The 24,372-nt window shown below is 43.9% G+C and overlaps 1 protein-coding gene across 1 annotated transcript in view; it reads right to left on the reverse strand.

Moving 5' to 3' along the window:
• Positions 1–24,372, reverse strand: part of PHF21B (PHD finger protein 21B) — a 289,303-nt gene that overhangs the window by 241,694 nt on the left and 23,237 nt on the right. The window contains exons 3-4 of the mRNA XM_074901758.1: positions 18,576–18,770; positions 17,549–17,714 (exon numbers count right to left, since the gene is read on the reverse strand). The gene's annotated coding sequence lies outside the window, so the exon portion shown is untranslated. The remainder of the gene's footprint in view (positions 1–17,548; positions 17,715–18,575; positions 18,771–24,372) is intronic.

The following is a 24,372-nucleotide window of genomic DNA, read 5'->3' on the forward strand; positions in this document are numbered from 1 at the left end:
CAGTCTCCAGAGAAATTTGGGTATGCTAATTATGATCACCTTCCCCACGATGGAGACCTTGTTATGCCACGCCGAAACGCTGACTTCCAAAGAAAAGAGTGAAGTAGTGCACAAGGGCTTCCCCATTGAAAACACACGGTAGAGATTTTCTGCAGGTGAAGGGCAGCCCTACCTGGAGATGCTTGTCTGGAAAAAAATCAGCCCTATCAGCAGGGAAACCCGCTTCTACAGGCTTCCCTGCTCCCGGGCCCCAAAAACTGACCTGGAGAAGCCCAGAGCTACTGCAGATGTTAACAGGCTGCTTGCAAATAGCACCTGAGGTAGGAAGAAGTGAAGCCCTGCGAAAATCCTCCAACCCTCTGCAGCTCGGGGGCTGTCCCGCAGGGTCCTAGCCGTGGGGCGAAGGAGGGCGAGATATAACTGGAGCGAGATGGGACGGAGAGGAGAACGGGATGTGCTGCAGGTGGATACCGGCAGGATGCTGCCGACACCGGTGGGCTCAGGGTGAACCTGCTTGGCTGCGTGACACCGGGCCAGATGCGCTCAGCCCGCCTCGGTACAGGCAAAGCTCCTTAGCATCTGCCTGAAAAAGCCACGTAGACACACTCTAACATCACCCACAGATGTCCACGCACCTGTGACATGTCTATGCAGCATAATTCCGGGCTAGGAAGACACCTGGGGCAGCTTTGGAAAAACCTGCTGGCTAGTTAGAAGGACTTGGTTAAGACTACACTAGCACTGCTGTGTTACCTCTGGCACCCACCCCAGCTCATTTAAATCTCACTTGGGTGCGTGCAGTCTGGCACTCTGCTTTGCAAAGACATGCTTTAAATTATTCCTAAAGAACAGAGCGGGAACCTAGTTCCTCACAGCAGCAGTCAGCTCCTCCAATCCATAAAAACTTCATTTCCCTTCCGAAATCTTCCACCCAAAGAACAACAATTTGCTATTTCAATAGGAAACGATATGGTGGTCCTATGAAAAAAAAAAGCTTTCTGCCTTATAAAACCCTGAGTATACCACTAACATCCGCTGCTGGAAGGGCCCCATGGTAAAACAAAATACCTGAACTTAGAATTAAAGTTTATGTCATACTGTAAATACCAGAAGGGCAACCTTAATACTGACATTTCACAAACTTTTTATGCTTTACTTTGTAATCTTCATGTCATGCTTTTAAATACAGTTGTTTGTAATGTCACAAAAAATGGCAAATATCTTACTTGACATGAGAAGTACCTCCTTAGCTTTGAAACGCTCATCTTCTTTCCTGGAATTATATTTCTAGGAACTGACAATGAGAGACGAGTGGTAAACAGAACTTTTCAAGGACTCCTGTGATTAGTGTCAAACCAGTGAACCCTGGTGTCTTGCTTCTTCCCCAGGGTGTGAACCTGTCCGGGTGGCACGTTCAAGGGACGCGTGGAGGGCCTGGGGCAAGCTGAGGACACCAGCCAGGTGCCACAGGGAAGGAGATGCCCGTGATAATCTCCCACTGGCACCCACTCTTGCCCCAGGGTAGTTCCCGAAGAGGTTGAGGTGCCGTTACCCCATCAGAGTAAGAGCAGACAGGCAGAGGAACTCTCCGCAGCCTCCGGCAGAGCAGCGGTGCCCGCCTGGAGCCACGCAACGGCACAAACGCTGCCGCCGAGCTCTGGAGCTGGGTTGTACCCCGGTGCAGGGGGGTGGAACAGGGGCTGCGTGAGAGAGAGGTTTCACTGATGAGCTTGATGAGACCCTCGGGCGCCGAGGGCCCTCGCTGCCAGCAGCTCTGCAGTCACTCCCTAGCGAAGAGCGAAGCCACGGATGCTGATTCAAATAAGAGACGTGTACCAGGAGAACTTTTGCCCCCTTCTGTCTTAATCATACTGAATTCAATCATTCCTTTGAAGAAAGGAAATGGTGTTCTCTGCCCCCCCCCCCCGAGTACTGAGTCACCTTCTCAGGTCCAACCCCATGCTGTAAGTTGCAGATATTCCTCTGCATTTATTACAGGAATTACACCTTCTGAATAGATGCACATAAATTCGTTTTTGACAAATAAAAGAAAAAGCCCTCTCCGTGCAATCCCAGTTTTGTTCTGTTTGACTAAGGAATGGTATTTTGCACTGAATTGCTGGTTGTGTTTTTCTCTATGCGCACGCAGCTTTTCCCAGAGTGTAACCTTAGCAGTTAATAGAGTGACTCCAACACAACTGGCTGCTCTCCAGCATTTCCAGGCTGGAGAAAAAAAGCCTTTACAAAAGAAAGAGACATGTTGTTCCTTCCTGCCCAAGGTCTTCCAGGTAGCAGAGGTTCACTGGCAAAGGGGTGTTTGGACATAGGTGGTGACTGAGAATAAAACTGTTGATTAGAGATGCCTGGCTACTGAAATAAGTGCTACCCATTTCTACCTACAGGCACTCAACAATAATTTCCACTTGGCAGGCTACTTAGCTTTACTCATAAGCTGGAAAAATATTTGGGGTGAGATGGTGTCTTGGAATCACTTAATAATTAAACTAAGGAGGTACAAATTGAGAAAAAACTAATTTCAGCAAATTTAACCTTGGCACAACTCAGGTCACAGCTACATTCAATCTGGGTTGGTATTTTTAGAAAAAATACAAAAGGAAAATAATGATATATCAGATTGGGAGGGGAAGAGATTGCATTATCCTACAAGATAAAGTTGTGGTTGGAATATTTTTTTCCCCTTTTCTTTTCCAGTGAAACTTAATCTTAGTTTCTACATCAGATGACAACTGCGCAGCGCTCTGTGCCCCAAGACCTGGAGGATGCGAAGACACAAGTGGGTTTGAAAGACGGAGCGGTTGAACTCAGCTGAAAAGGAAACTGCAAACCCCACCGGGGCACCATGGTCTTACAGTGCCCAAAGAGCCTTCTCCTGGTGCTCAGGGCACCTGCCCCGGGCAACACAGACCCTACCTGCTCAGGGAGCCCGCCGGGGAGCCGGGTGAGCAGCAGGCCCTCCCTCCCCCTGAACTAGAGCTTAAGCCTCACGACAGCTATAAAAAAAAAACCAAACCACAAGCCAGAAACCCTAGGGTTTCCCTGGGACATCTTGTCACCAAAACGGGATCAAAGAACTTACGGACACCGATGGGATGTAGATAACAGACACTCCTTTGTGAACGGCCGGGTGTGCAGGGGAGTCGTCTCACCACCAACACACACCCAACCCGTGGAGCGTGCTGATTACAGAGGATACAGTCATACATATCAATCACGTTCTCATACATAAGCACGATAATTCCCATCACTCAGTTTCTTATTCCCACCTCTTTCCTGTCATACACACTTGAGTCCTGAAATGAGTCGGGGGCTGCTCCTGTGACCACCATGGACTACTGACCTAAAAGAAAGACCCTCCAGTGCCCTTGACTCAAGGACTTTGGCTCACATTGTGATTTTAACATGCTTCAAGGCCCTCTCACAACGCAACCTTCAGAACACCTGGTCTGCAGGGCAATAAATCGTCCTGAGCGCGCAGTCTAACGATGGCACCTCGTCTGGCAGCAGAACTGGTTGGTTGTATGGTGACTTCAAACTAAATACAATATCTCTATGACTACTTTAAAACATTACACCACTATCTCTTATAAAAATCGATATTCCTGTGAAATCCCATTTAACTGATAGTCCTAATTATTCCTTATCAAAATCACCAAAACCCATCAATTCAAATTAATAACGAATCAGTAACAATCCTTTCACTTCAGTGCTCCCGTCCACATCAGGCAACCAAGCTGGGCCCACGGGAAACACCAGCCACAGCAGGTGGGTGCGTGGGACCCCCCCGTCCACTCGAGAGCGGGCAGTCAACACCAGAGCTCAGTCACCTCCTTGGGACACAAACCCTCCCCAGCTCCTCTGGCTCGTTGCCACCGAGAGACACAACCTCGCCTCAGGGGCTCCACCACCAGCTGGAAATTTCTCCTGGAGCAAAGGTGGCTGAAAGCTGCTCGGTGTCACCATTTTTATCATTCACACGTTGCAAACCACATGGCAATTCAAGAAGGGGGGGTCCTCAGCTTCAGAGTTTTGGGGGGGTTTATCTGTTTTTGCTTAATAATGTAGCTCCTCTTAAAGCCTGTATCAAACAGACACAAACCCTGAAAAAATTGTTTTCTTGCAACCCTGCATCCCTGAGTTTCGAGAATAAATAAAAGGAAAAAAAAAAGGATGAGGGAGGCAGGAGACGAGTGAAGCGTTAAGAACCGGAGAAAAAGGGAAACAGAAACATACGAGCAACTGAAAAAAACCCAAACCAGCCCCAAACCCATCTTTCCACACAAGCTGTGACACAATCCTTAGCCTGGAGATGTTGTGGGTATACCACCTACCTGCGTGACCGATGTGTCCTAGCAGTGCACAGCACTTTCCCAGCCTGCAAATACTTGCATGCTCACACACCAGTTACATTTTATGGCCTGGAAACAATAGTAATGATGATAAGAAAAATGCCTATAATATAGCAAATTAATATTGCCAGCAAACGGTTCAATATTACCTTTTCCCACAATGTTATAGAGATAGGAGAGAGCCCTAACAAATTATGTGCAGAGTATAAAAATAATAAATTAAATTACAAGAGAACAGCAGCTCAATATTTTGCATGAAAAATCAATTTTCTCTCTCAGCTCCGTTATACAGCCAGCAAAAGAAGGAACCCAGCATATTATCTCCTCAGACTCCCAAACTGCCCAAGTAGGGACCTTGTTGTTATTTTTCTAAGCCATTAAAGCTTCTTCCTTTTGTAGTGGGTTTTGTTTTTAATTTCTCCTTTCACCCTCCGCTGCCTCTGTGATACGGTAACTTTATAGGCGGAGCTGATAGTGCTGCCTAGTTTTCATGTCGGTCGATATTTGATATTGCGAGGCCTGTTTTCTCTGCTTATAACTTTGCCAAACTTGAAGCGTTTTGGGTGAATTTTACCATTCCGGTTATCAGGTTCAGAGAGGCTGCAGGGTGTTTGCATTTGTTTAATTTCATTTCAGACCGAGTGAATCCGCTCTTCCTGTCAACAAAACGATGGGAAAAGACGTGGCTCTACCCTGGTGAAAGTAAACACACAAACTTAGTTCTCTTTTTCTTGCACCACGCATCCTTCCTCATGATTTGTATCCTGAAACCGACAGGAGAAGGCTTGCTCGATGAAAGAAAAACCTTCTGTGGGGAAGATGATGTTCTGTCAAAATCTGGCCAAGTTGTGAGATCATTAAACAATGAGTTTGTAGATGCACACGAGACTCTTTTTAGGCTTCACAGCTTATTTCTTCAACTATTTTCTCCCCACTGAGCTTGATGCCGGAGAGGTTAAGCAGGACGTTGCCTGAAACTGTAAGTTTAAGTAAAGATCACAGGAAAGGTGTTTGGAAACAGCAGACTGGAAACCCAGGTGGGAGAAGACACTGGCTGAGGAGCCAGGAGATGGGAGCTGGGGCTCAGAAGCAGCCTGTGACTGGTCTGAGGCATAAAACTAATACAGTCTGGGAAAAATTAGGCAGAGATGGCTAAGAGACAAAGACTGGTGATCCAGAGCTGGGAGCAAGAAGGTTAAAACTGTGTCTTCTGGACTGGGATGGGACTTAAGAGAGCTCGTGTCCCATGACAACCAGCCAGGAAAAGTGGATTGAGAAGTTTCACCCCTCTTTATGATCAAACTCGGCATCAGCACCACACTGAGCAATGGGATTTTTGTTTAGTTTTAATTTGCTACTAAAAAAACCTCAGGCAATTTCATAAACGCATTAAAAGGACATTATTAAGGCTGAAAAATCTACCATAAAGAAGACAGAAAATGCCCTTGAGTATACAACAGCGACACAGAATTACACCGCCTCCGTTTTGCCTTTTATTATGTCTTTATTTGACTTTATAACCTTAGCAATGCTTTTTAATGCAGCCCGTGTGTGTGTTTGTGTGTGTGGATGCAAACATCCAGAGATATCCGCCAGCGCAGATTTTAGGTGGGCGGACTCAGAAACATCCTCCGCCTGCCAGCGGAGATGGCAACCAGGCTGTGCCCAAAATTCCACCACTGGGCATCAGCAGGCCAGAGACAAAAAAAAAAAAAAAAAAAAAAAAAGCACAGCAGGTAAAAGATCTCCCACAAAACTGGCCCCTTTAGAGCTCCATCCAAAATCCAATTAAGTCTTTGAAAAAGCATCGTTCTGTAGCCCTTTCACTAAGATTCATTTCAATTAGCTTTGGATCAGGTCATTGGTAATTTTTTTACCCAGCCGGGTGGTATTTTTTTCACCAATGCAGATTTCACATAGAGAATATCAGAAAGCAGCCATTGAGCAGGCTGTATGGGGAAAAGGGACCATGCTGTAAATCAAAACTTACTCAGAGACTGTTTTTCCTTGGATCTTTTACGTTCCTGCTGAAGCTTTCATCTCATCACTGCGAGTGCAGTGCTCCCCATTTTTCTCTTGAAAGTCAGGAATAAGTTTACCGGTGCAGTCTTGACAGGTTTTATTTACAGGGGAGCTAATAAATAGCTCCCAGTTGAAGGCCGTGCACAGCTGTAGGAGCACATTGTTGTTACTAGTTTTGGAAAGTTGCCTTTTAGGGGTCACGTAAACATGAGTTTAGCTGAAATATGTGTATCTGTCATACTGAAGTCGATGGGATGTAAGCCCAGTTTCTAGAAGTAGGGTATACAATACATATGGCACGGTGCTTGGGAGAACAGGTGTTACTCGCTTCCTTACCTTGATAAAAATCCGTAAGCTACAGAATCTTTTAGATACCCTTGGAGAAAGAGCAGCAATCAAAGCACTGCTGTCACCCTCACCCAGAAAATGCCCTGTTGTACGAGATGAAAAACAAAGGGTGTTGTAGAAAAGGCAAGGTAGCCCCAAAATGCTGAGGGTGAGGTGCCATGAGCATTGCCCTACCGTTGCCCGCTCAGCCCTGACCTGTGCCTTCGGCAGTGGCCGCCGTGGGGTTACCTCCCGAGTTCCCCATGTCCAGTCTCTTCCCCACCAGGGCACTCGGGGGCCCTGAAGCTTACTTGGCACCCCTGGATTTCACAGGCTCCTGTCCTAAATCCACCACCACCAGATGAATTCTGATGGAGGACCGGCCCTGCGCCCCGCGGATACCAAACAAGGCATCCTCCAGTTGGATTCTGTGGAAGCAGCGAGATACATATCTCATCCCAGCACAGCAGCTGCAAAATCTGTAGGAAAAGGATGCCCGGAGGATGCCTTTATCCTCTGCGTGCAGCAGCGGGGAGCTGCCCCACAGCAGCAAGGTACCACCACATCGGCGGGCTGTGCTGCCATCTAGCCCGTGTACGCTGCCGCGGAACGAGCTACCGATTTACCTCGGAGCATATTAATGATCCAGACCTGCAATTTTCAACCTGCGGTGGAAATATCCCCACAGAGGAAGAACAGCTCCTGAGGGGTTGGTAACAGGTCATGCAGTGAAGCAAGCCTGGTGTCAATACGCTTTAATCCGCTAGATAATAGGCTGCACTGCCACTGGAGAATATGTAGGGGACTGCAACTGGAAAAAAAAAAATGTTGAAAATGCGTCGATTTAGACTTATCAAGCAGTAGCTCAGCTTCTAGAGCAAAACAAAACCTACAAAAGCGGTGTGGAAGTAGACAGCAAGGCACTCACTGTAAGCAAAATATCTGTCAGAAGAGACAAAAGTCAAACAAGCTGCTTCTGGAGTCTGCGTTGGGACAGAAAATAAAGGCCTATTTTTCCTGGTGTCTTAAAGCATCCTACTGTGTTGGCGTTGCTTCCTCTTTAGTGACAGCAGCTGTGGCTACCTTGCTTTCTCAACCTTTTTAATGGCAGCCACGAGGGCAATCTGACCCCTTAGGAAACCTGTGTTCAACAAGTACAATTTTCTGGCCCCATCAGTACCAGCATGCTCTTTGCAAAGGCAGGTGCATCACCCCAGGGCTGCAGAAGAAACCCAAGTTGCTAACTAACCCCTTTCACACAGAATCACTCAGGTTGGAAAAGCCCCTCGGGATCATCGAGTCCAACCCTCAGCCCGACTCTACAAAGTTCTCCCCTGCCCCACATTCCCCCACGGCTCATCCCAATGGCCCTTAAACCCCCCCAGGGATGGGGACTCCCCCCTCCCTGGGCAGCTTTTCAGAAGGCACCAGGGTAGCAACATGGTGTGGTAAAAGCATCATTATCTATTTGCAAAAGTAATGGTGGCAATTTCTGCCATCAAAATCCAGGCCACCAGCAGAACCATTTATTCCAAGGTTGTACCAATAGCAGGCAGCTCCACGGTGGTGCCAAGGATGCATGTGAGAGACAAGCAGGGATGTCGGACAAGGAGCTGGCCACCCCGCTACGGATGTAACAGGGAGAAGTTGAACTTAATGGAGATGCTTTTCACTGCCCAACTGGTGTCACGCCCATGCCGCCGTGACAGGCACAAGGACAGACATCGTCCTGGTGTTTGAGGCAGGGCTCCAGAGCCAAGCCGTCCCAGGAGGAAGGATTTTTTCAGAGCCTCCTTCAGCAAAGTCATCCCTCAACAACACCACGCTCAGCAGCGGAGACCAAAACCATGCCGTGTCCATTCCAGAACACCTGCAGGCTTGGGACAGCCCAGCCAGTGATTCACATCCAGCCTTTCTACTTATTTAAAAAAAAAAAAAAATTAAATAAACAACTAATCACACTTTTCCAAAAGTGGAATTTTTATAAATATCCAAGACAGATGCTTCATCTGTTCTGCAGCAGTGTCATCTAGCTTATGTAAGTGGGCAGAAACGTCAGCACAAGAAATTTCCAAACAAAGGCGCTTTGGGGCCAACATCGCTTGGACATTTCCCCCTTCCTTCACAGTTGAGATGGGTTTTGTTACATTTTGGGCTTTAATTCAGCTGAACTGCAAGAAGAGGTGTGAACAATTTTATAGTGTGATGCCCAAGTCTCTGTTTTGAAAGGGCCAAAGTGACCATCTGCGAAATACCGAGGGACCAGCAGGAGCAGATAGCTCCTCCTCACAATCAAGTGACCCTTTCCGTGTGAGAAAGAAAACATTTTTACCTCTCAAAGCAGCCAGCTAAGGCGTAATGAACACTCACAAGCTGGAATAGACTTAATAAGCCTGAACCGATGAAGACAATCACTAAAGAGTAAGGCTCTGCTCCCGTGGTGAGAGGAGCCCGGGCGGGATCACCGCAGCACCAGCACCCAGCCGAAGGCAGCAGCAGGGAAGCTTCTCCTCGAAGCATCCCCGTGGGCTAGAGGCGAGTCTTGAAGCTCTGGAGAGTTACAAGCTCCTCAGACGTGCCTTAAAACAAGTTGTACTCAACCAGCTCACAGCCCACCCCAATGAGGACAAGTTTACTCAAGTTCACAGTTCAGGTTATAAAACTTCATGCTTCTGACAAAAATATTCCCCAGAATAATGCCTGGGGCGCTGCCGCTTGGCAGTCCTCAGGTGCACACGCCAGTGAAAGCAATTTGTGGATGTAAGGGAAGAGGAAAAAGGAAATCTTTTCACAACGTGATTTTTTTAAGGTATCAATCCCCTTATTTTAAATTTACTTGATTCCCAAACAGGCAAGGTGCACGGTTTAAAACAGAAGAGCAGATCGACTCTCCATCATGAATAAGTGTGATGACACCTCCTTGACTTTCGCTTTTCTGTTTGTCCTGCTGGAGCCCTAGTCAGCTCCATCATTTTGTCTTTTTATCCTCTTGCCACTTGTGAGAAGAAATAACGGTGTTCCAGAGAAGGATCTCCCTCATCAGTGATGGAGACAAAGCTCTGGTATGCAAGTTTACAAATCTTGGGCAGGGGAGGGGGAATTTCTCAAGGTAATAAATAGTAGTTTGTCACATCCATTTTCTTGGGGTTGAATTTTCTCTGAATGCCACCTACGCATTGGAATAGGTTCCCAAAACTTGCTAACAGTAGGATGTTTCCTCACCCAAAGCAAAGAGCGTCAACACGCAGAGTAACTGCGGTGATGCCAACATCATTTTATCTCGTCCTATATAAACTCTTCCACAAAATATAAATTTTATATGTTTTCACGCTTGATTCCTTCACTTTGGACGACTTCTTCTCACGGACAAAACCAAATACATTCCAAATTTTCCTTAGGGAGGAAAACTTATTCTCTCTTTCAAGTCACACCAAAAATATAGCTGACCCAGTTACCACTGTGTGCTTTAGAGCTGCTCAGTTAGAAATCAGCTGGGGAAAGCAGGATGAATAAATGACATTCTGGATCAAATACATAATTAAAGGGTACTAAATACAGCTGGTCATAATTTTTCAAAGGAAGAGGATTTTATACAGTCTTCTGTAAATCAACATCTTTCACTGCTTTGCACGTTGTCAAATTTTTCATTTTTATAATGTCTCACATATTTTGAATACAGCTATTTCTACCAAAACAGCTAGGAACTATTAAGAAAAAAATAACTGAAGCAAGTCTTCAGCGAGAAGTAAGAAAAAATAATTGAAGCAAGTTTTCAACAAGAAGTAAGAAAAAAATAATTGAAGCAAGTTTTCAACAAGAAGTAAGAAAAAATAATTGAAGCAAGTTTTCAACGAGAAGAAAAAATAATTGAAGCAAGTTTTCAAGAAGAAATTTGTTTCCAAGTAAGATTTTCTTTGTGGACTGGAACCCCTCTGCCCTGAAATTACAAGCTTATCATAAAAGGAAAATTTGAATTTTCCTCTGAAAACTTTTTACCTGAAAGTATTTGCTTTTTTTCCCTCCCCAAAATGCCTGTACAGTAACAACTATTTTGTGATTAGGTCAATAATCTGTGCTTAACTGATATCTTCTTGCAAAGAAGTTATTTACAATTTTGAGGTGATTATCAGTACTTTCATTTCCCCAAGACTCTACATTTTACTCTTCTGATTGTTATTCAGCGGCTATTTTCAGAAAGATGTGAAAAGAAACCTATTTCTCCATCCCCCAAATATGAGGACACGTTTTGAACTCCGCAAAATGAAACAACTTTAAAATTCAAAAGATATCCTTTTCTTCTCATGAAGAAAATACATAGAACCTATTTTTCCAGGGAACCAAACATTTGTTACTTCCTTCTGTCAGCTTAAATCAATTTAGAGTAAGGATACATGCACTTACATTGCTGCCTATTATATTATTTTTATTTGATCACGTAGCAGCTCTTCCCTTTCAAAGGCCTAACTGCTTCCAGTAATAATCAGGATAAAGTAACTTCAGAACTTTCTTACAGCATCTCGCTCCTCATTTTTCTTCCTCCTCCCCCCAGAAAGAGAAAAGGGGTGTGAAAGGCATTAATTAATTTATCTAGCATACGCACTGGTGGAAAGTGCATCCCCTGAACTGTATCTTTGTTAGGAATAAGTGCCTCATCAATCCTGAGCAGATGAACCTGCACCCACAATTAAAGCCAAGCAGAGTGGTGAGGGCTGGGATTTGGGGACACACCTCACGATGGCCCCCTCACCCCCTGTGAGCAGCCTCACGGGACAAATCCTTCTCCAGCTGCCAGCCATGGCTTTGCCCAGTTTCCACAACCCTTGCCTCGCTGGGGAAAGACAAAACACGTGAGGGCTTTCAAGAAAGCTTTCTGGCCCGCCGTGGGAAACAGGCCGGGGGAGGTCACCTCCCTCAGCAGGCGTTTTGCTCCCATAAAGGAGGCCTGTAAGCTCCTCAGCTGATGCTTGGGGATCTTCAGACTAATTAATATCCCAGGCTACTGCCTAGGGGAAACACAGCTCAATCCCTACCTTGCACACCCAGCGCTTGTTCACGTGCTGTGGTAACTGGAGGGCGATAGTAAGATGTGCCAAGGTGAAAGTAGAGAAACGAGCATGTTTACTGCAAGTTTTTCTAATCCTTCCCCGGGTATAAAATCCAAACTCAGTTTTTCTTGCCCTCTTTACCTCTAGCTGCTATTTGCGTTTCCTTTTCTGTGTTTAGAGCTGAGTTGTGCTTTGCAATTCGATTACAACCTGAACAGAGCAGATTATTTTTACTAATTCTTTAAGAAACAAAAGTTCACGTTGACTGAAGTGCTGATTACAACTAAGTTGTTTTAGTCAACACAAATTCCTAACAGAATTTCTTTTAATCAGTTCAGACTTGTTTTACTGTTTTGTTGGAAGTAAATTTAATCATGAAAATGTGAAGTTACTTGCAAACGTTTTATATGGCTTTGACTAAAATATCTCCTCTTAACTTGGAAGACAATTAGCAACATTTTGGCATTAGCGTTGTTTTGATTTCTTTTCCTCCAAACTATTATTTTTCATAGTTTTCTGGCACTTTGAGAAGGAAACAAGTTATTTGCAGAGCTCTAGCCTTTGTAGAGCGTGTGTGTCTGCATGTCTGCATGTTAATCCACAAATGTTCATCTATTCTGGGAATTTGATCTTGGATCAAATCACAGAAACACACGCTGCTGGGTATGTGGCAACTGGAATAATTATATTCTTGCCTCTAAACCTTGTGAATAACTTTCATCCAGTAGGATGAAAGATATTAAATATAGAATTCTCTTTATTTGTTTTATAGTCTTCCACCATAGCTTTATTTCACTATGAAGTTAGGAAAAAAGTAAATAAACCTCACATCTTACACTTCCTAATGAAAAAGACAGTTCCTCCAATGGTGCCCAACGGGTTGTAAGGGGCACACACACAAAAAATAACCATCTGTCAAGGAAATGCACAGTAAGGGACTCACGCTGAAAAATGGTGCAGCTCGTGCTTTGGGAGCACCAAAAGGCAGAACTCTTCTGCCCAGGCTGTAGAGGTTTAATATTGACTGTCTTTGCCTGATCTGATGGATCCCTTCAGGGCGGTGGAGAGAAACAGACCCTCACAGTGCAAAATTAGGTTGAGACGTCTATGTTCCCTGAGTCAGTGTGCTTTAGTAATGCTGCTTTCTTGCTGTTGACTGGATGGGGGATCCCAACCATACATCTAGTCCGTAGAAAATGTAGATGTCTAAATGTGGACAGGCAGCGCTCATCCAGCTGCCTGCACACCACAGCAGAGAGGTTCCAATTCAAACAGACTTAAAGAGGAATCAAGTCTTTAAACTTTACAATTTACCTTATCTTACCACATCTCTGAACACGATAAGCTGCAGATTTTATTGCAGAGTTCTGGTTTCTAGTCAAAATGCACACTATCAGCCTTACTGCTGCCCACGTCGAGAATTAGTAACATCAGAAATAAGCAAAAGTGGAACTTACAGTCTCAGATAAATTAGGACAAAATCGCATAAGAGTGATATTCAAACCAAACTTTTTCAGAAGACTTGAAGAATTCCACCCGTTTCTGTTTTCCCCTCTCTTGGGTACAGAATAAGCATCCTAGGCTTCAGCAAGTGATACAACAGAGAATCTGTTCAGAGGCTCCTGCGTACAACAACAGTGAACAGAGAGCAGCAGAGTCCTATGGAAACGAAAGCATTTCACTAATGCTGCAAGATGGGTTGAAAAGGAATTTGGGAAACTGAGCACTTGGAAGCAGAACAAGGAGACTAGGCAGGCTAAAAGAAATGAAGTTATCAAAACACAACAGTAAAGTAACACGAGGGATATACTCTAAGCTGATGAAAAGCAATACAGAAACAGGAATGAAAGCTGCTTGTCAAATTTAACTAATCAGCAAGCAAGCATTTGGGTGGAGGTTCTCCAAACAGCAAGTATCTGTTGAAAGAGCATTTGAACTTTGTCACGTCGCTGAAATCCCTTTACATTAGCTGAGCTAGTTTGGCTCTCTGCACTGCACAGGGAGTGCAGGATTGTCAGGGTGAGCTCTAAATTTTCTGGCTTTTGCGAGCTCCGTTATTTTATCGCTGTAGGTTTTGTTGTTGGGTTTTGGTTTTTTTTTCTCCCCGTGCGTACATGCAGATTATGATTCTGCTCACAGAGCTGCAACACGTGAAGAGAAAACTGGCTGCCCTGGCAGTATTCCCCGCTATACTTTGTGCGGCTACTGATTGCATTCATGTTTCTCCCACAGCAGCCTCCTGTGTGCAATGAAGAAAACACACAGGCAGTAGAAAAATCACTGTCAGAGCAACAAGCTTTGATTAGCCTCTCTATTGCCTGTGAATGTATGTGAAGTGAAGAGAGGTTGTGGGGAATCTGACTGTGACTGCTGTTCAGGAGTGAATACAAATTTTCATGTCTGGGTGACCATCTCCTAATTGCTGCTGATTTTAAAATCTTTTTTTTTTTTTTTTTCTTTCCTCTAGTGGAGCTGACTTTTGAAGCTGGTTCTTCCTGAGCAGCCCATGCAGAGCGGGTGCCTGCTAGGAGGCAATTATCAAGAATTAGTGCAGGTGCTTCTCTTGGCTCCCATCCACGGGAGTCAGGAGTGCAGCTCGGGGCTCCTCGCCCTCCACGCCAGCCTGGGGAGACTCCTCTGGCAGGGATGCACAGGGCTGCTCAGCTCCTCTCCTCAACACAATTAAGACTTACGCCCAGAAAGCAAGATTTTGTCTGGGCGTTGGTTTATTTAAAGCTGTGTTTTCATTCTAGTTACTGTCTCTGTGTAATGGACAAGAGCAGTTCAGCTCCTAGCCTTGTCCTTGCTGATCAATATTGATCTGAAATGTAGGTATAGTTATTATGCATTTAGCATCTTTGGGAGCCAGAGATGAAAAAGTAACAATTTATACACGCTTCAGTTCCAGCTATTGCAAGTTAGTCATGGGATAAATAGATTTACCATGCCAGTAATTCTGAGAGGAACTGGTAAGGTGAACAAAATGTTTAGAGTTTAGTAGCATCACTGTCTGTGCTCAGCATTAACAACTCATGCTTATACTATCATTACTGAATTTTGAAGTGGCTTAAGAGATGGGTGCACATGGATGGAGCAGCTGAGGCAAAGCGAGGTGCAGTGACTTCCAGAGCTATAACCCTTTGTCCTCCAGTAACACCCCCTCGCTTTATGGCCCCTTCACCTCCTGTTTACTGTCTTATCCAGTGCCAACATACACAAAAACAGTTCACTCAACAAAACCCCTGAAACTCTCTTCTAAGTGAAAGAACTGGAGAAGCCACAGTCGTTGAAGAGATGAACTTCATGACATGGGCAAGGGCTTGAGAGGGACTCAGTTAATCCTACGTATTTATGTGGTGCCTTGCAACTATGACTGAGGTCCCTAGGATTAACACAAATGCTACAGATGCCACAATTAATATGTTGATTCTACTACCTGAACCTTCAAAATGTTACTGAGTGGAAAATGAGGATCCCATCCACAAACATCATTAATCCTTGAAATATTGACTTTGACATGAAATAAAACTGGTAATGTCTTCCACACTTGGTTCCAAAAGAGATATCAATTCATATTCTAAGAAAAAGTATCCTTGCAGTAGGGAGACGGCTGCCTTAGGAGTTACATAGAAGATGTTTTTAAATGGCAGGCTGTACAAAGTAATGCAGGGGCTGACCATGCAGAGTCCTTGCTTGTTGACAAGTCCAAAAAGATAAACTAGGGTAAACGTAGGCAGTGGAGATCCTGACGTTGTGCTGGTGGGCTGGAAGAGTGTGTTTGGTGAAGCGATAGCAAGAGCAGCAGCAAGTCTCAGACATGCGGGTAAACTGGGGGAGAAATACAGGTGTTGAAGTGTGGGTGCTCCCTGTCACTTGTGCACGCACCAGTCCAGGTTGGGCCCCCTCCTACCGCAGCCTCACCATTCTCCACCCTGAGGCACGCACCGGCTGGGCTAAATCACCGCCCCTGATAGAACGTGAGCGCAAATTAGAATTTGTGTGAGAACTACCTTAACTGCGAGCACAAGTTTCCAATATACAGAATTTGGTCCAGCACACAGAATTGGGCGATGCAGCAGGCACTTCTCTGTTCTCACCCTTATTCCCCAGCTGTATGTGAGCTGCAGAATAGAGTTTCATTAAAGCGATGGATATATCAGAAACCACTGGCACAGTAGAACTATATTCCCACACAGCATAATTGAGGCTGCAAGAAAAACAGCAGGTTGTCCTTCATAAATATTTTAAAATTAAACTGCAGAAAAGTCTGACTTACACTCATTTTGTGAACTTTAAAGATGACTATTTCTATCTCTACACCTACATATGTTCCCACACAAAATACTGTACTAATTTACAGCAAAAGAACACAGAGGATTATATCCTGACTGAGACTCATACCTTAAAACACAATAGAAATAGTAATATGCAGAGATGCAGAAAGTGCAGAGTAGAAAGATATATTGGGGGAGGAGGAATAAATTCACAAAACCTACTAAAAACTGGGGTTGTGAGGAGAGTTTCAGTTGCACCTAGAAAAGGCAACAGACAAAGGAGAGTCATGGCCCGTGATACGGCCAAACCTTGGTTAACATAAAGCACAATTAAGACTGATAAGCAATTATAACTGTCATATATGGACTTATATCTGATTGTTTTGATTTAAACCCTTACATGAAATGTAGAAAGAGTGAGTCATAAAGATGAAGCAGGATTTTTCCATTCTTTCACAATGTTTTTTTTGTTTACAATACAACATCTGTTGCTCTAGATGAAGTTATTTTGGGGTTACTATTTGCATCCTTAGCTTTTTCAAGAGTAAATCCCAGATTCAACATGATATTCAGGTACAAATAGGGCTTTAAAAAAATTTTAAAAGCCTTCTCTAGGGTGTCTGCATGTTTGAGTCCTGAGCTGCACAAAGTAAAAAAGCCAGTAGGAATTTTTCCCACTAACTTTAGCTACAACACTCTGTCCAGGCAAATCCCCACACCAAACCCCCCAGGACATTGCAGGTTGTTCCCCCCACTTCCAAAACTCTTTGAGAATTTGTGGGACTTTTACCTCTACTCATCCCAAATCTGCCACAAACAGGCTGAAGAGCTTTGAGAAAGTCACCTCACTGAGAAATACTTCCCTTTCCCAATTTATAAAATGAAAATAATGATACTTCCTTCATGTGCTGCAGTCTAATAAGGAAAAACACAACAATAAACCCCTCACAAGTTGTTATAACGAGGAGAAATTTTCCACAGACAGCTGTTGGCTAAAAGAAACAACAGAAGTCTTACCTGCCACATGTTACTGGTCCCAGTTAATCTTATCTCATACCCACACCCTTAGAGTTAAGATGGTTGCAGAAAAAGAGAAATTACAGCAAGGCAGTAGCTTAGGGCTTCTACCCCAAGACTAAAACTACCACTGCCATGTAACTCAAAATGCTGAGCTGGTAGAAATTCACTCTCCCAGTTCATATATGTTCAGAAAATATTGATGAGAGGGGGGGTCCTGGGAGGCTTTTCTACTGGAGCAGGTACTCTCTGTCCTCCTCCAGCTGGTGGAAAACTGGAATAAAGAGCTCTGGCTAATCTGGGGAAAAGAAACTCACGTGCCCACAGCTGCTGTGGATCACAGTGGTGCTGTGGGTGATCAAGCCAGGCCCAGATCTGGTATTAATTGCTCTGGCCCGATGGCCGAGCACCCGGCAGGGCATCACCTGTGCAAGGCTACACTCGGTTTACACTGCAACACTCAGGATATTCCTCCAATCTACTGGTGGGGACTTACAGTTTGAGCATGGCCTTGGCACGCAAAGAGGTGCTGAGTGAAACCCGGATCAAAGGGAACATCTGGTTTGATTTGCTGCAGGCTCCTCCAAGGCGGTGACTTTCTCCAACCCACACTGAACGGGGTTTTTTGGCTTGGGAAGCTCAGCTGAATCACGTAGTCAAGACTGAAGAAGAAAAGAAAGGAAAAGAAAAGAATACCAAATAAGTTTCCCCCAGACGTTAAGGGCTGCATGCCTCTGCTCCCTGCAAAACTGCTTTCCGTGTAGCCATCTAGTGGAAGGCAACCGAAATGTTCCTAGTTAAGAAAAAAAATGAAGAGAGAGGGTTATTTCAGGTGTTCAAAAGACCTTGGTACAAACACCCGTTAAATCGAAAGGGAAAGCCACGTCGCTGAAAGCCTTCCTGAAGCATCAGCTTCAGTTCCACAGCAGCAGGTTTATTAGGCAACCTCCTGTCTTTAAGAAAACATAATAGAGGATCCCCAAATGTAACAGGTTGATTTCTGCTATCAGCTTGGCTTGACTTTGATGGAACTCTGCTCTGCATTAGAGGAGTTTGTTTCTGATTACATAAAGGTAAATGAGATGGGAACTGGGCTTTGTTACGTGGATATTCAGCTGCTTCCCTAAGCAATCTATTTTTTTCAAAACCAGGCCTTGCCTATTTGAGACAGGTGTAAGCAAGGAATAGAAAAACTAAGGCACTGCCTGAAGAAACCTGGTTCTGTTGTCACCATTAGCACAGCCACAGGTGACCCCAGAGGACTGGGTGTGTATTGCTCCCTGCAGAAAAATACCTTGGGGAGGGGGGGGAAATTCCTGCTCCTTTGTAAGTAGGAAGCAAGGCACAAAGCACTAAAGCACTATACTAACTTAATAAGGAAACCATGAGGGACAAATAGGACATTTCTTCAGCTAACTGTAGCAACTAAGTGAGGAGAGAAAACAGGGTCAGGCTGCGCTCTGTACTGGGCAAATCTCTGGTTTTCCATGTATTAATAAAAAGAGAAAGCAGAAGTGCCCTACCTGTCCTTTCTCCCCAGTTCCTTCTTCACTCCAATACTTTCATTTTAATTGCCAGCTGGATTTGCAAGAAACAAGACTGAGAGATGCTTTAGTGAAGGGCAGCAGTGGTGACTGAATGTTAATTCTGCTCCTGCCTTCCGCTCACTCTCTAGACTAGAGCAATTTACAGCCACATTCCTCCCGCGGTTTCTCCACCTGTAAAACAAGAGAAATGGCAGGGTGAAAAACCACGAATTTGGGATTCTTTTGCTGCAAGGTTGGTCTCGTCATGTAAGTTTTGGTATGAACAGCCACATCCAGCTGAAATACTTCTCCATGAGATACATGCTAACACATAATCACCTCTTCCTGGTTTTAGCTAATTTCCAAATGCTGCAAACTCTAATGATTCCACACTTAGCTGTGTGTTATGCCAAAGCACTGATTAAACGACAAGATAATCCGGTTTAAAATTTGCAAAACATTTGGAGGATAAAAGACACCAATAAGCTGTAAACTGAGTATTGCTGGATCTATGCAGAGCTGAACTGGAAAGGTGAAACCACCAGCCTGACCAGCGTGGCGGATGAAGTGATGCACTTCACTCCTAAGAGAGAAGCAGCGATATGCTTGATATAAAACAGCATTTTAACAAAGTTTGATAGTAAATGTGACAGTGGTTTAATAAGATTCGATGGCAGGGTGCCCTTGATTATTTACTGCATAGAGGACAGGGTCAGACAAAACTGTCAGGGAGACCCTCCCGTTGAGCCACGGGGTTCAGAAAGGTTTAGAACAGCCCCCCGCTGTGTTCTAAACTCCTTCTCAGAGGGGACGTGCAGCTGGATCCAGACTTAGTCCCAGACTTGGTCAGTGGTTTACGTCTAAAGGATTAGATTCGTGCAATCAATCCTCTATATCACTTCACTGAGATTTTGAGGTTTCAGCGCCCTTACTCCCAATTCATTTACCAAGTATCTGACGTGAAAAGGATTCTCTCAACCTCAAGGAGCAACCCTGAGAGGTGTCCCTACTCAAGGGGAGATCCTGGCGTGCAGCCCGCTGCCGTGCAGGGGAGCTCAAGGGGCCCTGGGCTGTCCACTCTTTATGGAGTCAGACGATTGACTTATAGTCGCATACTGGCCGTATTTCAGTTGGTGAATCCTCAAATTAGCCCTTGGCTACTGTGGTGTTACCTGTCTCCCCCAAATCTACTTCCAGCTGGATGCAGCTGTCTCCACCAGACGCACCCATTACGACTCCCGCTGGTGGTCATCACCTCAACAGGGATATGGGAAACAAAGGTCAGGCTGGGGGGGAGCACACCATCACAACCCGCACTTTCAAATCAAAACACTGGATTAAAACACCACCCCCACCCCCGATTCCTCATGGTGAAAAGCATCTTTCCGACAGAGGCCAGCAGGGCACGAGGATAACCCTGTATGAGGGTTTCAGACTGGGAAGCAGGAGGATCGTACTGCTTTATTCTGAGTTCCTTTTTACTCCACACAAAGCGGAGATAACTGGACAGACTTAGGTTGTTTGAAGGGCAAATTACTATCTAGGCTAAGTTGGGACTGTAGAATTTGTCCTTACGTGGTTGGCTTTTATTTATAATTTGAGCTCTTTTTCACCTCCAAGATAGTCCCATAATAGAAACAATTACAGACTCTGAGTTATTCTAGGCTTTTGGCTGCATTTTTCCTAGAAACACAAAGGTCTCTTTTTTTTTTATTATTTTTCTGAATTCCCAGGGTTTACTTGCACAACTCCCATTAATATTGATGGGAGTTAGATATCTTAAAAATCCCAATGCAGACAAAAAAGAATAGACTCCTAAGTGAATGTCTATTATAAAATGACAAAGAGCTGTAGTCTTTGCAAAAGCCGGCAAAGAGTATTCTTCTGTTTAATGCTCTAATAAGTGTCCTATTATCCATTTAGTTCAATTACACTGAATGAGTCTGGTTTTTCCAAAGCCTTTCACTTTGTCACAGTGAGTACAGGGAGGCTGACAAGAAAGATGAGCCACTGCTAGCTCTTGGGTAGCAACCGTGATCTCTCACTATACCTCAGTGAGAGCCAGGATCCACTCATTAGCAGAAAGGCAACGGGCATGACAATGGCCCCCAGTAGAGCCCTGGAGGTGCCAGTCTGACAATGATCCCATTGTAAACCTCTTATCATCAAAATGTTTTTCTTCTCATCCGTTACCTGATCTTTAGGGGCTCAGACTTAGAAAACAAGGAGGAAATGGCTCCCTTCTGAACTGCTCGGAAGAATATAAGACCGTGCTGAACAATTTAAGCCAAGAACTACATGGTTTTTGATATGCTGCTTAATTCTCAGAAATTGGTTTTGTTGTTTTCCCACAACAGTGCCTTTTTCTTTTAAGTGATACCCATTCTCTTTCTAGGAGAAGCCCTCCACGGTGTCACAGAACGGGCCACAAATACACAGTGCTGAAAGTAGAGGAAGTACAGAGGGGGACCTCAAGCATCAGTGATACTACCACGAGCATGTGAAGGAGAGAAATAGGCAGGCCTTCAGCCTTTTCTTCCAAAGAGGAGCAAGGACTTTTCTCATCCCCATCCAATTCAGCATGAACGGGTGGTGCTGTAGGTGCAAGGTCTCCCACACGGCTCGTTCCTGTCCCTGCTTGGGCTTTGCAGTTGGACCACCAAAAAATGGCCAAAGCCCGACTTCTTTTCTCACAAAGTGAAAAGTTGAGTTTCTTTGCCCATAACTAGCCAGGATATTTGACTAAATTATGGCAGAAAGAGTTAAAACAGAGACAGATCTAAATCCACTTCTCATAGGTTTTGCTCTGATACTACAGAAACACCAAACTGATGGATCTGTGGGTCATTTTTGATGCACTGGGGGAGCAAGCACAGGGTGTCAATCGGAGTTGTGGAGGGTCGTGCAGGCTTTCTCCTTTAAAGCTCATTAAACAACATCCTAAAATTTCTAACAAGGTGCTTAAAAGACGTTATCCTAGTAGCAAAAAATGTCTCGGTTGGTTTAAAGAGGTGGTTTTGTCAGATGGCAATACGTATTTTTTACCAAGTATGTAATGTTAATCACCATTTGACACTGCACTTGAACATCAGAAAGAGTTTTCTAGAAAAACTTTTTTTTCCTATCGATGTCAATTTTCATCTCTATTCATAGAGAACTTGCTAACAGAAGAGTGAATGTGACCAAACCATCCTCTCTATCTGTGATTACACAAAACGTGTCCCTTTCCAGTAAACTCGAGATGTAATTACTTATGGCCTCGCTGACCTCAGCTCCTTACTGCCTTTAAATCCTTTTTCAATATACCTTCAGTGATTCAGATCAACTGTTGTCTTTATGCATATAACAACAACCTAAAAGCTAGAGTCTCAAAACAAAGTTTTAATTTTTTAAAATAAATTAGTTTATCAGTGAGGACTAAAACAACACACAGAAGCGTAACAAGATTAAAACAAACAAATCCAAAAGTGCAAAACCCCCAGAAAACATCAACAGGATTTCAAATACCATCCCATGTTTGGATTGCTACAACACACTTTAAAGACAGCAGGAAATCTGTACAGGAAAGACATGTCAGGAGGACACTTTTATGAGTTTAAAAAGTGCTGTTCGGGCGATTCAACTCACTGAATATTGAAATCGGTGCAAAGACTACCACTGTCATCACTGGGTGTTGTACTATCTGAAAAAGAATTACTGTCTCAGTGTTGTATATTTAAAAGTTCATCCTTCCCAATCTGTATTGGCCATGTCAAAAGCCTGATTTTCAGAATAAATACACTTGCCCGGCTTCATATTTCCTTTTTTTTTTTTTTTTTTTTCTTTTTTCAGTGCATACTAAGAGGAAATGATACCTTGCTGTAACATATTCTTCATTATACTTTTAGCTGATTAAAGGAAAGAAATAGGGCTTAAATACAGTATAACAATAAAATCAAGAGACTTGAAGGCCCACTGGTTTTATCAGTTTGGACAAGGATTAATCACACGATAACTGACATCGGTTAGGACTGAATTTACATTTATATGTGGATGAAAACTTTGCATTTGCTTTTCTATCTTTCATCTTCCAGGATTGTACCAGTAGTGTTTATTACCAGCAAGTTGTGAAAAAATATCAGAGGTATTTTAGGAACATGTATTGAAATCAGGATTCATTTTGTTCCCTTGAAATCTCATTTTCTTCCACTTTTCCACAGGAGTTGTAAAAGTCCACTAAGAGAACAAAAATAAGGTAATACTGACCTGGGCTGCTTAATACACATCACAAAAGGCAATCAAGGATGCCACTGGAACAAGCAACTGTCAAGTGACCCTTGATTTGTCATGGATTTGAAAAAAGGAGTTAAACACTTTTGGTTAACAAACAGGCAAAAGTACAACCTATTTTTTTGAAGAAAATTCTGACAGACTAAAGGTAAATGACCTGCCAGAAATATTTTTTGAAGCTCTAGTTAACATGTGTTTAGAAACAGACAAAATTCCTTTGATAAAACTGCAACTTGTTTCCCCAGCATAACTTCAGTATCAGTATTTGCTGAAAGACAAAAAGAGATCCAGAAATTAAATTCCGGATCTCAATTTGGACTCAAATTAAAAACAAACAAACAAACAGGAATTGAGGAAAGCTTATAGAAATAGATGTAATGTGTTTAGAAATAGATTTAATGATTTAATACCCCTGATACTCCATGCCAATTTTTCCAGAGGCTTTAGAGGACAGATAGAAATAAAGGCTTGCTCATACATAGTCTTTGAACAAATGCAATGCCAGACCCAATTTGCTGTTCCCTAAAAGATGTTCTAAATAACTGCAAAAGGCAAATTTAACTACAGTTACACCAGGGATGAACTCAGCCTACTGTTTTCTTTCCTGGAGGCTATGACATTGAGAACTTATTAGAACATTCCTTATCGCCAACATTTGAAGGCAATAAATGACGAGGTACAAGCGTTTACCTGAGCACCACTTATTGATCGGTTGGCTTCCAAATCATCTTTGGCAGAAGACCACTTTCAGTCTTTCAGTATGCAGCTGAACACTAGTTATTTGGCAAATAAATCCCAACATACAAACCTATTCTGGAGCCTGTAGGTTCCACAGCTCCTCCAATACGTTTGGAATAGGGTCTGCAAGCTTGTGTTGGTATGGTCAGGACCGTATCTAAGGTTTTGCAGAATTTAGAGCTTTAACATTGCAACCAACACTGGTTATTAACCACGTAACACCCACGGTTCCAGTCTCATGAAAATATGATGTGCCATCAGCGCACAGGTTGGGAGACTATATAAACTTTATGGGCATTGTGGGAATATCTGGCTGAATGGAAGAACTCTGACAGCCTCTGGAAGGCCCCTTGCAACTGAGGGTTCAGGCTCTTTGGCAGACTCCTGCACACAATCCTCTCTTGCTGGTTCCCCTTATTCTAGAAAACCAGTGAATGCTAAAAGAAACGAGGCAATTTAAATGCTTTTTCACCTTTAGGGTATTAATAACATAAAAGTTTGGAAGAAGTCTCTCCAGTGGGAAAGGTTGATAGGCCACAGCCACAGAGATACCACCATACGCAAGCACCCCTGATGATCTGCCCTAAAAAACCCCACCCTGTAGCACCCACTTGGAGGTGTCACAGGGGCCTTCAGTAAGTAAAAAGTGTCCACCAGGAGCCAGAAAAACCTGGATGTGTGGGACAGCACATTACAGTTATAATTTCATCCTTTCCACCATCCCATCACAAGGATGGAAAGGGTCTCCTTCACACATTGCCATGTGGTTTCTTGAAGTGTTTTGTAT

The sequence above is a fragment of the Athene noctua genome, chromosome 3 (assembly GCF_965140245.1).
Source record: "Athene noctua chromosome 3, bAthNoc1.hap1.1, whole genome shotgun sequence".
NCBI classification, from domain to species: domain Eukaryota; kingdom Metazoa; phylum Chordata; class Aves; order Strigiformes; family Strigidae; genus Athene; species Athene noctua.